Source organism: Arvicola amphibius, chromosome 4 (assembly GCF_903992535.2).
Source record: "Arvicola amphibius chromosome 4, mArvAmp1.2, whole genome shotgun sequence".
Taxonomy (NCBI): Eukaryota; Metazoa; Chordata; class Mammalia; order Rodentia; family Cricetidae; genus Arvicola; species Arvicola amphibius.
The window spans coordinates 134,669,613-134,681,962 of record NC_052050.1 but is presented as its reverse complement, the minus strand read 5'-3'; the positions used below and the strand labels follow the sequence as shown (position 1 = coordinate 134,681,962).

Here is a 12,350-nt window from a genome sequence, read left to right as displayed (position 1 = left end):
ATGTGCAAGAGAGTACACAAAGGACCTTGCCAACATTTCCCCTTGAACTTGTAACCTCCAGAATCAGCAGAAAATAAATCTCTACTACTTTATTCAAGGTCCGTGATATTTTCCAGGTGGTCCCTTGAAAATAAATGCACTATTCTTCCTAAAAGTTACTTTCCCCTTTAAGAATCCACCCTGTGATTTTTTTTAATCTCCAATTTACTGTCATATCCTGAGGTCTTATCACAACGAAAAATAGACTTCATTGTCCTTTTAGGGCTTTCCTCATTTACTAAGTTTTGGGGTTAAAAGTCTACGGTTTTTTTAAAAGTGGAATTTTTATTACAATCTAGTATTCTTGTAGATGTAGTTTAATTTAAGATTATAAAGTGAGGTAAACATTCCATATTTACAGTTGTAAAGTTAGAAGGATAGAAGTGCTTTGGTTTTGGTTTTCTTTGTTTCATTTTCAAATATCTTACTCGTTTACCTTATAAATAAATATAACTTGTGAAAGATAGCTGGGAGAAAACAAACCTGAGTTGGGGAACATAAAATAAAGAAGAGAAGGGCAAAGTTGGCAAAAAATAAATAAAAATATGGACTGTTACTATTACCTTTAAAAATTAGACATATGATATCTAGGAATTGTTGTGAATCTCTGTATAATAAATAATAATACTCAGGTAGTGATAGAACATGCCTTTGATCATAGCACTCAGAGGCAGAAGCAGGCCTGATCTCCAGAATGAGTTCTAGGAAAGCCAGTACTGTCACACAGAGAAACCCTATTTCGAAAAACCAAACAACATCAACAAAATGTGAAAATGATGCTAATGTTTACAGTCTCTTCCTTGTTTTAGGATTTTAGAATCAGGTAGCCTCACAAACTAATATAGAAAAGGCAATTTACTCTATGTATCCAGGACAGTGAATGGACCAGGCAGGGTCAACAGGAAAGGGAAGATGAAAAAGCAAGTATCCTCACAAAGTATTGACTGCTAAGAAGTAGAGATCAAGAGAGAGAGAACAAAAATATATACCATTATTTGCTGGATGAATTGAAGAATTACAATACCAAAAACACTTGGTTAGAGTTATAAATTTTGATATTCTTGTATCTCAACTAGAATATACTTTACTTAAGGATGAGTAGCATATGTTACTTTATTTTTCAGAAATGAAGTATTTTAGACTTTGAGTCTTTCTTATAGAACAGTGTTTAACATTCATTAGGTGTTCATTACCTATATCTTAACCCATTAACATCTGTTTATACATAGACAATGCAGAACAAATTCAAACAAATTAGAAAGGATGGATCCATATAGAGGAAGGGGAAGGTAACAGAAGGTAATTTCCAAATTCCTGAATTATATAAATAACCAAATTCATTACTGAAGCAAAGAGAAATGTCTATTCCTATCATACTTCCGGACACATGTCACAGAGTATGTAAATGTTCAGTGCAGAGTCACAGCAGGGTGAGCTGGAAGTAGAAATTAGGTTTCAATATTTATTTGTCTAAAATTTGCATCTATTATTCCTGAGAAGACCTTTGTTTCCACGGGGTTGCTCATTTGTACCTTCTTATCAAGTCAATATGACCTAAAGAACCATTAAGCGTGCTCTAATTGAATAAAGCAACAGTTCCTTCATTATTGCTCAGTTGACTTTCTGTCATTAATGAAAATGACCTTACTTTGAAAAGCTGACTTTGAAGATCATTATAGATGAGATTACTACTCAGACACTACTTAACGTTCTGTCATATTTTTTCTACACTGGACATCATAGCGCTGGATTTCACAGTCTGTTTTAAGCTTATTTATTCATCTGATTTAGTTTCACATACAAATTAGTGTTTGAGAATGAGAACATTCTCATAGCTATAGTGTATGGACTAATCTAATAAGATAAAACTTCTGCCATTATAAGTAGAAGGACAAATCTAAACACCAGAAAAATAAAATTAGATTCATAGATGTCAGTGACAATTTTCAAGTATGCTATAAGGGAAAGGAAACTGTATAGTATAACCATTCTTATCAACTGTACACCTTTGTCCAGCTAAGTACAAATATATTGATCTGCTCTGTTAAAAATGCTAAAAAATAATAACTTGGTACTTTCTAGGCAACAATTAACATATAATCAACCATTTTTATTTAGCAAAAAAGAGCGTTACTAATTTTTTTGCATATAATTTATCCAGTCTAAATTTTCCCCATTAAAATAAAATGGGTAAATTAGGCTCTTTATAATCATCTCCTTTGTATCCTTTTTACCTAGTATGGCCTTTATTCAGATATTATGCTCATGTGTAAGCAGATCTAATGATTCAGCAGTATCATGATTATTTTCTGTTATAATGTTTCTATTCATGAAATTTAATTTTGTATGTGAAACTCTGGATGTTTCACTGTCCTTGAACCTTATGATTGCTCTGTTTCAGTTTTTTGAAGTCACTGATCAGTGAAAGAGTCACAAAACAATCTTATGGTCACAAGCACACAAATTTCTAGGCTGACATGGCTTGTCTCTGCTAAGCCATTCTCTGTTAAGAAGGATGCAAGTTCTGGATGGCATGTGAGTATTTATCTTCTGCTCTGTGCTCTTCTTGGTTGCCTTCCTGTGGTCTTCAAAAGCAACATGCAGACCTCCTTCCCGTGATTAGCGTTCATGGCGGATGTTCATGATGCTTTCCAAGCACTTCTAAAAATGAGGTAATATGAATTTATTAAATAATAAATAAATAAGCCTTTTATGACCTATGATATAACAGTCCAAATATATTTGATTTAATACAACTGTTAATTCCAATAAGTGAAATAAATGTGTGACCTTTCCAAATAAGCTATTGATAGCAAAGATCACAATACTAAGAAAACATGATCTATCTCTGAAGCATATTTTTGGTTACTAACCTAAAATACCATGTGAATTTCACTTCGAAGATACACCAATGTGTGACATTTATAAGTTGAATATAGACTTTGTGTTGTAACCACATGAAATGCTTCTCTTCTTTCTTTAGCTCTTTTGGCAATATAAGTGTAGTACAGGGACAGCATTTATAATTATGTGCTCAATCTACAAATCACAAGAGACCAAGTCATCTGATAGCTATACATTACCTAATTTTATCCTCAAAATGTTCCCTGGAGATCTTTGCAATCAATTATCTTCACTTTGATAAAGAAAATGAGATTTTCAGAGGTTAAATAACTTAGACAAATCAATTTATCATCCTCAATCTTTGGTTTCCATTTCTGAAAAAAATGAAGAATTAAATTCTCAGTAGAGGTATTATCAATTTTAGGAATATATGAGGGTATGGAATAAGATATGTGTCAATATTTGCTCAGGAATTTTAATTAATGTAGTTTCTTCACACCGGCAAAATAATAATTCTTGATACCTTATAACGATAAACTTTTAGGAGAATATATGCTACTTCATGTGTGAGTACTACTATAGCTAACAAAATTGGTACCCGGTATTTTTCTCTTTTATCCATATAATTCCCCAAGTTTAAATTAACTATTCTCCCCAAAAAGAACTTTTTTCACAAAAGTCAACACATTCTTTATTATATTATATTATATTATTATATTATATATAAGTGAGGTAAGTCTGTGACATTCTTGTCTATGTAGCCACCCAGCAATTCCTACCCTACTATAAGACACACTGATCACAAATGATTCAAAATGGAAGGTTTTAATTTCCTATCTAGTTGCTGATCTAAAATGAAATTATATTCCAATGTAAAAATAAAATCTGTTACATACATTTTATTAAGTCTGTTTGTAGAGCCCAGTAATCTTAGGAAATATGAGCAGTTTACAATGATACTGAATAATAAAATGTAAAATTGAATTAATCACTAATAATTACCATAACATAACTAATGAACTTAACATAACATAACATAACTAGTGTACAAATTCATAAAATGAGGATGTTTATTTAGCATATACATCAGGACATTAAAGGAAAGTGGTATCCTCTGAGTTCTGTGATGACCACAATGTAAATGAACATAGTAAATATCACACAGGACACAAAGAAGAAAGGCAATAGCCAGACTTATTCTGTTATCAGCCACCTCTTGTGAGAAATCATTAAAGTACCATATTTCCTCCCAAGGTCTATATCTCTTTCACTTCCATGAACTACCTCCTTAGCCCTAGTTCTTAAATGTCTTACTACATCTTAAAATCATGATACTCAGAACCGTCTTTCTAAGCCATGATCTCTGAAGGGACATTCAGTCAAGCCATATCAAAAACACAGAGTTTGCATTTCTTCTGTCTCGGGAGTGTACATTGAGTTTTAAATCTCACTAAATAAAATAGCCTTAGAAAGTACAAGTGACCAACACATCATTCCTGAAAACCATTAACTCGTGATACTGCTTAGTGTAGTAAAGTCCACCCATCAAGAACTCAGCGGTATTTTGTCTGATGCCGAGAGACCATGCCTCTTTGTTTTTCATTAGACTTTGATGTAAACATGGAGAAATCTAGATGGGAGGTATCACTGCCAATAAACCTACTGTAAACAAAGAATTAGGACATGTTCTCTAAAAATCAAGGTTGCTTTTTCTCTATACATTGCTTTCAGCATACTTTTGATAATATAGGCAGCTAAGATAAATTCTGGCAGCAAAGCACATTTTGGTGGTTTCAAAGGATTTTTGGATGAAGTTATGGTCAGTGGCTTGTCTTTAGAGAAAATTTCTTATACAGGGTGCATAAATAACTCATTAGAAAAAAACAGTATTAGTTTAGTGATATGGATTTTACTTTCAGATGTACTGATGTAAATTTCCTCTCATTGAAGATTCAACTAAGCTTATAACATACTAAAGCTCAAAAGCTTCAGAAAATAGTACTGACGATGAGAATTGAGATGCTAAATTAAAATGTCATTTTCTTCAAGCAAGATGTTGGTATTCCTATGATATGTATTTGTGAACTTTTCTTACAACTTACCATATAAATTAGCATTATACATTCTTCTGGACCTTTTCTCTAACATTGACTGGGATAATAAATTGTTTTAGTCACTTAAATTACCATAACAAAAGTAAGTGAGCTTAGGTGTCAACATAAAGGGATGTTTCTATAGCTCACATTTAGGGTACTAGTATCATCTGAGCTCTGATGATGACCTCAATGCAAATGGACACAGTAAAGATCACACAGGAAGCCAAAGAAGGTTTCTAATTTCTAGTTACTAACCTTACTACAGAGTTTATGTGACATCTTTTTTCTCATCTCATCTTCATGCAGCAGGAAAAATATAAGAGGAAGACAGTAATATCCACAATATTTACTGTACTTCTCATATATTTCTTAAAAAACCACTCTCACTAAATACAGAAATGATCTCACATTAGAATGCCATTTTCTGAGTATGCACATTCTGTCCAATGCATGTGATACTTTGTGCATGTTGTTTTGATTATATTATTGATCAGTCATGTTTTACACAAGAAAATTAGATAAGAAATGTATTTCACTTTGTACATTCAATAAGCTGATATTGTGATATGAGCTCTCCCAACTATGGCTTAAGAATATGTTACCTAAGCAAAACTTAAAATTCAATTGCTGTTGTCCAATTATGGTGGAATTCTATTTAAATGTGTTATTTTTAAAATATGAACATGCCTTTTCTGTAACCATTTCAGAAAAGTCTGTTCTATTTCTTTGTTACAAAATGATTTTGGTTCTCTTTCTTCAATAAAAATCAATTGCAATATATATTTTATAAAATGAAAACTTTAATTATGGAATAAATTTCAGAGACCAGATTATTTAAGATATAATGAATAATGTTTTCATAAAATGTTCATTAGAAACAAAACAGAAGCATATGAGGGCCACTGTCTAAAAAACACAGAACCAAGAAAGAATATTGCTCTTGTCATGATACATGAATGTCCCTTTTTCCTTATATGCTGTATCATTCTCTTTGAAGTACATGCCATGAAACATACATATCAGTCTTATAGATCAGCCCAAGGTGTAAGGGTGCAGTGCCTCCAAGCCTTCGTCCAAGTACAGTCACTGGCATAGCCTTGCCTCATGTGGCATCTGCACAATAATCATAAGCTAAAGATACTTTACCTTTAGCTTTTCTTTTGTAATTGAATTGAAAGATGGCACTTACAAAAGGTTGTTATTTACTCTTCTAGTTATTAATAACCTTTGATCTATACTTATGTCCATGTAAGTCACTTGCAAGAATTGTACTTCATTGTCATTACCAATAGAAGAATAATGTTAAAGGCACTGAAAACTTGCCTTTAAAATGTTGGGTTTTTTTTTACCATAGAGTTATATTATAAATGTTTAGCCTATCTCAACAAAACTAACGATATAATCTGTATATATTTTGCTGTTTCTTTTGCTTATTTTTATTTAATTTTTGTAACGGAGTCTCAATATGTAAACCAGGATGGTTTTGAACTTACAACCCACTGGTCTCATCTTCCCACATACTGGGATTACTGGAATATACCGCTATACCAAACTACAGATGGACCGTTCAATAATTTGATGTAATTATTCATATATAAAACCCACAGTTAGAGGATATTTAGGCCCTTAATTTAGCTATCTCCTTTAGTCTATTGTTAGAACAAGTGGATTATAAATGAGTAGATATTCTAATGAGCATAATATTCATTTGACTATTTCTCCTCCCTGACTAGAACTTAGACAACTAAAATTTAATTATTGAATTAAATTAATATATATTTTAATGACTGTTTTAGTCAGTGTATTAGTAACTTGTCTATTGCTGTGAGGAAATATCTGACAAATGTGACTTTCAGGGGGAAGCATTTTTTTTTTATTTATAGTTCAAGAAGAAAAAGTCGCTCACTGTAGGGGGAGTCTTGACAGGATACCCTGATGTGGTTGATAATACTCTTTCTAAAGTCAGGAAGCAGAAAGTGCTAACTCATGGTATGACTCATTTGGCTGATCACACTCTTTCTCTAGTCGGGAAACAGAAAGTGTAACTTGTGGTGTGACTCCCTTGACCAATCACACTCTTTCTGTAGTCAGGAAGCAGAAAGTGTTGACTTGTGGTGTGACTCACTTTCTTCCTTTTAATCTAGTCTAAGTCCCCAATCCATGAAATGGAGCTATATACAGTCACAGTGAGTTTTCCTGCTCTATTTACCTACTCTAAGTAATTCCTCACAGTATACCCAGAAGCTTGATTATTAACAACTCTAGCTCCAGTCATTGACAACTTTATCCATCACAGCCAGAAATATTACTGATGTGATAAAAATACCTAAGTATTTAATGAAGGACAAATTGATTCTGGTTCAGAGTTTGAAAGGTAATCAGCCTATGATAGACAGGATGCCAGGAACACTGGAGTGGCCCACAGAGTCAAAATGTTGCAGAAAGTGAGCAGAGATTGACTGCATTTATTTTCTTTTCCTTTGTTTCCCTCCAGCCTCTGGAGTGGAGTAGTTCACATTCTGGGGAGGCATCTCCAGCTTGGTTAATTCTTCATGGAAACACCTGTTAGGAACAGGCATTTATACTATATTGATCTTCTAAGCACTTCAAAGTTCAGTTAGTAACCCAGATTAACATTCCCAGAGATGGGGATAGTGTCCAGTTACTAACATGCTTGATGAGCATAGAGAAAGCCCTTAATTTGATCTCACACTGCATGCATCAAGCACTGAAGCAGATGCTGGTAGGGAAAGACAGGAGGATAAGAACTTCAAGGTAAACCTTGGCAATTTGAAACTGGTCTCAGGTATGTGAAACCCTCCCTAAGAAGATAAACAAACAAACAAAAACAGACAACATCCTCTAAAATTTCTAGGACTGAAACATAGAGTTCTCTTCTTCATTTTTAAAATACATGACAAAAAAATAGTTTTTACCTAGTAGTGATATTCCTTAAATAATGAATGCTTTACTTTTGTCAAATTTATAGTAAAATTGAGAAGTAAAAAAGATTATAAGTGAGAACTCTGGCATTAAGTTCCTAATAAACACAACTCTGTCACTTTTGACGTATTTGTCCTTGAATGAAATGCTTAATCTCAGTGAGTCAAATTCTCAGTCACTAGTATATTGCCAAGAACTAAGGCAATAGAGAGAAAGTGCTTACAGCAGTAGCCTACATTTAGGGAGTACTTAATAATATTAGGCATTGTCTTTTATCAGCGCAGCTGTCAAAATTTGGTACTGCTGTTTTAATTTGTGGATGAAGTTATTGCTGAGTGAGTTCATATTTTGTTCAGAGGAGGATTAATGAGGAAGGAATAATTCAGCTTTTAGACACTGTTTGACAAAATATGGGACACACATATTGCATTTGCTAATACAGTTGTCACCCCACCTAAATTTGAAGTCTGCGGACTAAATGCAATAATGAAAACTGTTTGAAATTTATATTTGGACTCATATCTCATTACTCAACATTTTCTTATTGCTGACTTTTCATTTATGGCCAGAGTACATTTAAAATGGAAATCTATTTCTCAGGGAAAAATATTGGCTGAATTTTACAGTTTGCAGGCAAAGGTCATAAGGTCATAATATCCTTAAGAAGGAAATGCAATTAATCAGAATTTCCTATTTATTCAAATACTAAGCCAAAGATTATAAGCCATGTAGTGATGATATATAGAAAATACATATTTCAGTAAAACCATATGCCTACTCTTAAAATTAACACCCTTAAATGTAGTTCTTGAGACAAGATAGTGTCCCTGGATTTCTTCACATTTGGACATCGTGGTGGTATTTGGCAATAAATCTTATTAGCAAAACCGAGTAGGGTATGGGGGACCTTTAAGCCCCACCCTTCAAAGATCTTATGAAGTAGCAAACAGGAGGTATTGAGTCCAAACCAATGCCTACACCTCACAAACACAATTCAGCCTTAAGTGTACCCTAAAAGAGTTCTCATCTTAATAATTAAGTAGAAGATTAAGAGCCAGAAAAGCTGATTAATCAGGACTTTAGTATAGAAGAGCTTAAACGGAGGCCAAGAAGGAACGAAAACCCAAGGGTTGCTAGAAAGCAAACAGATGGTTAACGGTGTATAGGTCAGTAACAGACCTGGCTGGGGACTAATCTCACCAACAATGATTTTCCTCCCCTTTGCATCTTCATGCCAAACAGGTGCAAAAGAATATGAACAGTAAAAGTTTGCATAGTTAATTTAAGAGACTGGAAAATTAAAAGAGTGAATTTTCAGGGGATGCGACAAGTATGCAAAGAAAACCTGAACATCTTCATTGAGGATGACAGGTGACCTCATATTTTCCGTGAATAATTAAGGCTGATTACTTTGATTCTGCACATTCAATTTGTGACATCTACTTGATTGACAATGACATGGTTAGAATAGAAAATAATGTTATTGTAATAACTGTTTTCATATTAGAGTGTTAGGCTTAATTACCATAGACATATTTAAATTGATAAAGTAGTCATTTTTCTTAAGGATATCTTGCTTTTTTTTAACCCTTTTCAAAAAAGGTGGGTAGGAGGATCGTTATACACAGTCAATACATTTTCTGACTGAGATAATTAAATAAAAGGTCCTTCCAAATATAGGGAAAATAGGTAAGATTTTTCAATATTTTAACAAATTATTTATTTTACTTTTTGAGATTATTGTTTAACAACACCATTACCCCCTACTCTTTTCTCCTTCAAATATTCCCATACCTCCTAGCTCTTTTTCTAGTTCATGTCCAATTTTCATTGCTTATTGTTACAAAACACACACACACAAACACACACAAACACACACACACAAACACACTGCTAAATACATAAGCACAATAAGCTCTTTGTTAGACATCATATACTTCAGACACAAGGCTGAGAGGTATCTGACCTGGAAAAGATCCAGTAGTTTTTACATTTGCTTTCCTTTAATTAAATCCTCCCCATTCCAGAAGACTTAGCCTCCCAATTACCTCCTGAGATGTGACACTTTCAATAGCTATGCTGCAAATTTTATCTGATATATGTTTCAAGTACACTTGAATTAAAATCCAAATATATATCATAAAATCAGAATTGCTAGATCACTTCATGAAAGATCATATCTGAATTCTGGCATGAATCTTTCAAGATACCTGCCAGATATGAAATTCAAAATCTTTAGACAAGGATAGGGGAAAAGGCTCACTCAGTAAAACACTAGTCACACATGCATGTGAACCTGAGTTTACATCTTTTCAACACATCTCAAAAGCCCTGAACAGTGGCATATGCCTATAACACCACAAATAGGGGAGCGGACATAACTGAACATGTGACGGTCTTTGGTCAGCCAGTACAGCAGAATCCGTGAGCTTCGAGTTCACTGAGCAATAATGCCTCAATTAGAAATAAATAATAAACTAATATATAAATCCAGTAACAATAATAGAAAGGTACTTGACATGAGTCAACTTCTGACCACATCCATCCACATTGGCACATGCACCACATGTATGCACACAGACCCACCCTAGCAAATACACATCTTTAAAAAAGGCAATGGTATCATTATTACTCACCCCACTACAATATAGGCCCATAGCCATAAATATTCATTACTGTGCAAACAAGCAGACCACTGTTTATACCCAAGACCTGAAGAATATATATATATATATATATATATATATATATATATATATATATGGTAGCATAATATGATCAGTAAACTTACCAAACTTACAGTCATGGGATATAAATACCACGAGGCTTAGTAAATGTCACCTTAGAAAGTATTCTAATTTTCTAGCATTTGATAGGAACACTGGACTCCGTGACAACTATGAGCTGCTATCTTGAGTCCTAATTTTAACATTGTTAACTGTTCCACCTTGATTAGTAGGCTTAATCCTTAGAAAACTGAAACGAATACGGGATACAATAACTATTGCTTTCCAGTCTTCAGTGATTACGTGAAAATGTGTCTTTACTTCTACTGCTGAACTACTAAAGGATGCTCAGTTAGTGTTTGCCATAATTTGGAAGTGAGAAATAATTTAATGAAATATATCTAGCTTGTGATTGAAGAACAAAAGCAAAAAGGAGAAAAATCTCATCTACATATACTGAATGAATATTCATTGTTTTGCATGCAGGGAAGAGAAATAAATTTTTCAAGATGCTTTGTACAATGACATCTGGATACTTGAGAACTAAAAGACACCTGCCAATGGTAAATTTCTTTTAGCAATCTTCTTAATGTGATTTTTAATGCAAAAAAATTGTAAGAACTAGGAAAACTACATTTCTTCTTTAATTGCTTGAGGCCATATCTTAATCTCTGTGTATTATAAATTAACCAAGCTGTAAAATCCATTTCACAAGAAGAGAATTGACGCAGGTATTACTATGTTTCAGAAAGGAAAATCAGTCAGAGATTTCAAGGAACCCTGTTTCTAGTTCTTGGTTTGTACTGGTAACAGCAAATAAAGACATTTAAACAAAACTTAACTGTCCACAGAATATTGTCTGAAGACGAAAGATCACTAGCAGTCACACATCACACATGTTACCCACGGGTACTTACTATCACATTGTCCAGGGACTGTCACACCTTTCTTTGTAGTTGCTTTGTTTGTTTGTTTGTTTTGCTGCTGTTGTTGTTGTAGGTGAGTAAGCCTTTGTCAGAAAAAAAAAAAAATCCCTACTTAAAATCTCAACAGGCCTTGGTAGTTCATCCTCCTTGGTAATAATAAAAATCCAATAAACACTTCTCTGTGACTTGAAAAAAGTATTAGGCTTTCTTAGACCTAGGTAACATCATATAAAATGTTTGTATTGGTTTATATTAGAGCCCTTGCTAGCTCTCACGGATTTCATGTATGTAGAAACCTAAGTGGCAGCTACTGTATGAGCTCTGAGTCATCATATTCGCCTTCAGGAACTGAAGGTGAGTCATGTGAGCCCACAGAAGGGGATCCTTGATAAATCTATTCAAAACTGTGCTTTCACATTCTATCCGGCACCAGGAGAGTGGTATATTTCATATTTAACACACACAGAGCCAAAGCTTACATTTTGGTGGCATGTTCAGCACAATTATTGCTTAAAATGGAAACCAGAGCTTATTTTCTATTAATTTTACCAGGGATAATACTCCTATAAGAATATTAAATATCTGTAATATTAATTGAGATGCATAATTTCCTAATTTTGTATTTGCTTTAAATTAGAAGTTGATTTTTCTTCCTTTTTGGGGAAATTGTAGCCTATTATCACAAACTTATTGTGCCTTAAGATGAAAAGTTGTGCTTTATTGTGTTATTTTACCCTTCTGGTCAATTAATTTAAGGTAATTTGATATGGTAACCA

At 33.4% G+C, this 12,350-nt stretch overlaps 1 long non-coding RNA gene across 3 annotated transcripts in view; it reads right to left on the bottom strand.

Annotated features, from left to right (window-relative positions):
* Nucleotides 1-1,199: 1,199 nt before the first annotated feature.
* LOC119812673 overlaps nucleotides 1,200-12,350 on the bottom strand; it is a 130,607-nt gene continuing 119,456 nt past the window's right edge. For 2 of the 3 annotated variants that reach the window (XR_005285110.1, XR_005285112.1), the window contains 2 exons: nucleotides 3,123-3,257; nucleotides 1,200-2,700 (listed from right to left, as the gene is read on the bottom strand). This is a non-coding gene — a long non-coding RNA (uncharacterized LOC119812673). Of the gene's footprint in view, nucleotides 2,701-3,122; nucleotides 3,258-11,565; nucleotides 12,047-12,350 lie in introns of those variants that run through there. The other variant, XR_005285111.1, reaches the window with a different exon arrangement.